The sequence below is a fragment of the Natrix helvetica genome (genome assembly GCF_964273705.1).
Source record: "Natrix helvetica genome assembly, chromosome: 4".
Taxonomy (NCBI): Eukaryota; Metazoa; Chordata; class Lepidosauria; order Squamata; family Natricidae; genus Natrix; species Natrix helvetica.
The window spans coordinates 71,957,791-71,961,631 of NC_138550.1; the positions used below are offsets into that span (position 1 = coordinate 71,957,791).

General features: G+C 45.1%; 1 long non-coding RNA gene across 1 annotated transcript; it reads left to right on the plus strand.

The window, feature by feature from the left end:
* The first annotated feature begins 185 nt into the window (after positions 1 to 185).
* On the plus strand, positions 186 to 1,138 carry LOC309391611. The gene is made up of 2 exons (XR_014175321.1): positions 186 to 325; positions 685 to 1,138. It is a non-coding gene; the product is annotated as an uncharacterized lncRNA (long non-coding RNA).
* Positions 1,139 to 3,841: the final 2,703 nt, after the last annotated feature.

Consider the following 3,841-nt stretch of genomic DNA (forward strand, 5'->3'; position numbering starts at 1 on the left):
GATGCCTTCGGGCTACCCGACGCCCGCCTGCCTGCCTGCGCCCCCCGGCCGCCGCCGCCGCCGCCGCCTCCTCCTCCTCCTCCTCCGCCGCCGCCCGTCGCCGCTACTGCTCCTGCCGCCGCCGCCGCTCCAACCCCCTCCGCAGCCACCACCAGCAGCCGGCCGCTCTCGCGAGATCTGTGGAGGAGACAGAAAGAGAGAGAGCGGCTAACATGGCAGAGGGGGAAGCGCGCGACTGAGCAGAGGAACGGGGAAAGGAGGAGAGCGCGAGAGCGCGAAGACCAGGAGAGGTGCCCGGGGATGGGAAACGGCAGCGCCTCGCCGGGTTAGACTGGGCGAGGGCAGGGAGGCGCTCGCTTCTTGGCACTCAGGCCCCACCCACCCGTCCTCCGCCCGGCTATCGCTCCTTCTTCTCTTCGGGCTCCGCTGCCACCGCCGCCGCCGCCCGTTAGCAGTCGGCCAGGCCCCGCACCCGCCTTCGCGCTGCGCCAGGCCAGCCTCGCCAGGGACACAGACTCCGCCCGGCCCCAGCTCGCGCGCGCTTCGATCCCCCCTCCCTCCTCACGCGCATCCCGGACTGAGGCCGCCGCCGCCTCTCCCTCGGGGGGGGGGGGCGATCTGCTATCAAACGCGAATACGCGGCAGCATCGTCAGAGTAACTCTCTTTCCTCTCCACCCTTTCAGAAGCCGCCGTATGTCTCAGGTCTGTCTGAGGACATAAACCGGACGGAGAAGGAAGCTTCCCCCGCGTCCTCCTCATCCCGCTTCTTGGCCCATTAAGCAGACCCTTCCGTCGCCCGTCGTCCCCAAAGAGGAATTGCCGTCCGTCTGCGGGAGACGAAGTGTTCGAGCGAAGAGAGCCGGGAGGCGTCCGCACCCCTCAAGAGGCAACCTGCGATACCACCGCTTCCTCGACGCCAACTTAATCCTTTGAAAGCATAAATCAATGCCACCCTCCTTCGACGTGTCGGGGTCATTCCTATGATATGATAGCTCGTTCGTTTTGCAATTCGCACCATTTCCTGCCTGTCTAAAGCTCCCTAATTGAAAACTCTGCATGACTTCAAGGGCTTTTACTTGCCCCTCCTAGGATGCTTTCCAGGGCTTCATAATAAAGCAACCTTTACTTTCAGGATTACATTGTTATACAAAGAATTTAGAAAACATCCCCCTCCTAAGTGTTTTGATAGACCCGTCAAATTCTAAAAACCTTCCCAGGTACCTTACTTTGCAAAATGGGAAAAAAGGCTGTACTTACCTTGAGATTTATACAATGCTTCTGCCAAACTATGCCCATTCCTCTTTATGAGGAAGGTCATTTTGTGTGCAAGTCATGCTATCCTCCCAGCAGAGGGTTCAAAACAGAATAGCCTTTCCGGATTAAATTAAAGATCCATTCTCTCCTGCTACTGTTTCTCAAAGTGGTCTGCAGTGCTCTCCTTGTCAAATTTTGAACAGTAAAGGGTGTAGAGTTAGATGGGAGTTGAGTCCAGACTAATTTTTTCTTAGATGTTTACTGCAGTGAAAACAACCAATCTTCAGTTACAGTAAAGTCTTGCTGCTCATAATGTTACAATTTCTAAATTAAATTTTCTTCTCTTCAAGTTAAATCCTGGAACTTACTTAGCTTTTTTAAATAGGGAATTTTACCCTACTTTTTCATTTGTGCCCAAGTTCAGGGCTAAAGTAAACACAGCCTCTTTATAAAACAAGGTGAAGGAATAAAGAAACATTAAAGACCTGAAACCAGAATGTCTGCCCTAAAAACGGAATGTATTATATGCATCAAAGCATCTTTATCAGGGGAAATTGCAATTTCTATTAACTTGTGGCAGAAAGATGCCACAATCTTTGCTGTTTTGCATTTTACTATAGAATATATTGAGAATATATGCCGCATAATAGTTCTGTGCTCATATCCACAGTTCTGAATGCATTTCAAAAGACAAGTTTCTTTTCCTCTGACTAGACACCTGACCAATTCATTGAAACAAAAGCAGTATCATTGGAACCACATAGCAGCTTTCCAGGCCTTGCTTTCCTTCTTCCAGGTTCTTTCTCTGCTATGAGAAAATTTGAGAGGCAACCTCAGCTAAATCAACTTTTGGTTTAGTATCTACAAACTGCATATTCTAAACCGTCCATGCTGGAGAGCACCCATTTCCATCAAGGACAACTCTTAAATATTTGGAACCTGCACTACTTGAAAAAAAAAAGCAAACGAATGCCCGAGGGTTTTAAGTAACAGTAACCAACGGACTACTTCTTAGGGCATTCGACGGTTGGAAGGTGGTATCTGCTAGGTCCAAAGCTAGAGGCAGCGCTAACTCTTTAGAGCCTCAAAAGTTCGGACTCAGGCCGTCCTTGGAGCTCCGACGATGCACAATGTCTTCCCTCCCTGCCGTTCGCTCCCGAGTTCAGAATGATTTCTGGAGCTTTCGCTACAATCTGACATCCAGGAACCCAGTGAAAGTCGCGGGCAGCGGTGTACTACTCGCCCGTTCCCTCTTGGCGCTGGGCGGGGTAACAGGGACCCCGCTTGAGCGGAAGGGCTTTTGTCCTTATCCGAGAGAATTATGTGGAGGGTGGAGACCTGTTTTACGTGCAAACCGGGGAGAAGTTGAGATCCACCCCGGAGGCCACTTAGAACTTTAAAAGTGGCCGCCGCTTCCTCCTACATTGCTACACATTCCCCGCAAGGAAAACCCGGAACGTCATCTTAGTACCTCCAGCCACGTCAGCTAAGGGTTAGGAAGGTTTGACTGGCTCTCTTTATCATCGAAACTTTATCTGCTAAAATATGCTGGATACCTAGCGCTTCTTTTATTTTTTAGATATCAGGATATATTCCCCAATTATAATAATCGGTTAACTAGCAAACCAAGCTGCACTGCCATTTTCTGTAAGGCAATGTGGAAAGGCATTTAAAAACAAGTCCGGTTAAGATTAGATATATTAGGATACTAGATTGTAACCACTCAGATTACCTGTATAAGCACAAATTTCTCCCCTTTAATAACCAAGGAGTCAACATATTATAAAATCCCACTGGGCTGGGAGAGAACCATTGCTGAACTAGGGAGGCATGCATGCAGCTCATTTTTAAAATCTACAATATTAAAGTTCCCAATAATTATACAATAAAAAATTAAGAAAGATTCTGCCAACTTGGCAAATATAATTAACCATCTTGGATGGATGAAATTTAGTTTTTTATGCTTCATATTACACCTGTTCTAAAAAGATATTTCAATGAATGCCCAATATATAATGGCACTTTGATAGGTATTTTGATTCTAATAAATACCAATTTACATAATTTAGATTAAGTTTTGTTATTTTTTTCCCCAGAAATGGAATTCCATTTTAACAGCCTTGCTAAAGAAGTTTATTTTTCATAAGAGGTTGAACCCCAAATTATGAACGTGAGAACAGATAATTTTATAAATAAACTGAACACAGAACTACTTCAAATTCCATTACTAAAAGCATACTTTTCAGATTTAAGATCTATATGTGCTTCATAAAATAAAATAGTTAAAGCTATTTCAAATACTTTAAAAATACAATACAAACGTAGTATTTGTTTAGAAAGTATTTGATTGTATATATTGTTTAGCTTCTTCAATTTGTTCAACAAAGTGCCAAAATTACTGTTTTATTATGATATTCAGTCTTGTCTAATCCTAACTCTGTATTTGAGAACAAAATGGACAGTTATTATCCAATAATTTGCTATAACAATTTATTTTAAAAAACCAATAAGAATTTAATATGACCAGAAACAACTATTTATTCTGATATACCTAACTCATATCTCTTCTGTGAAAATTAATAAAAA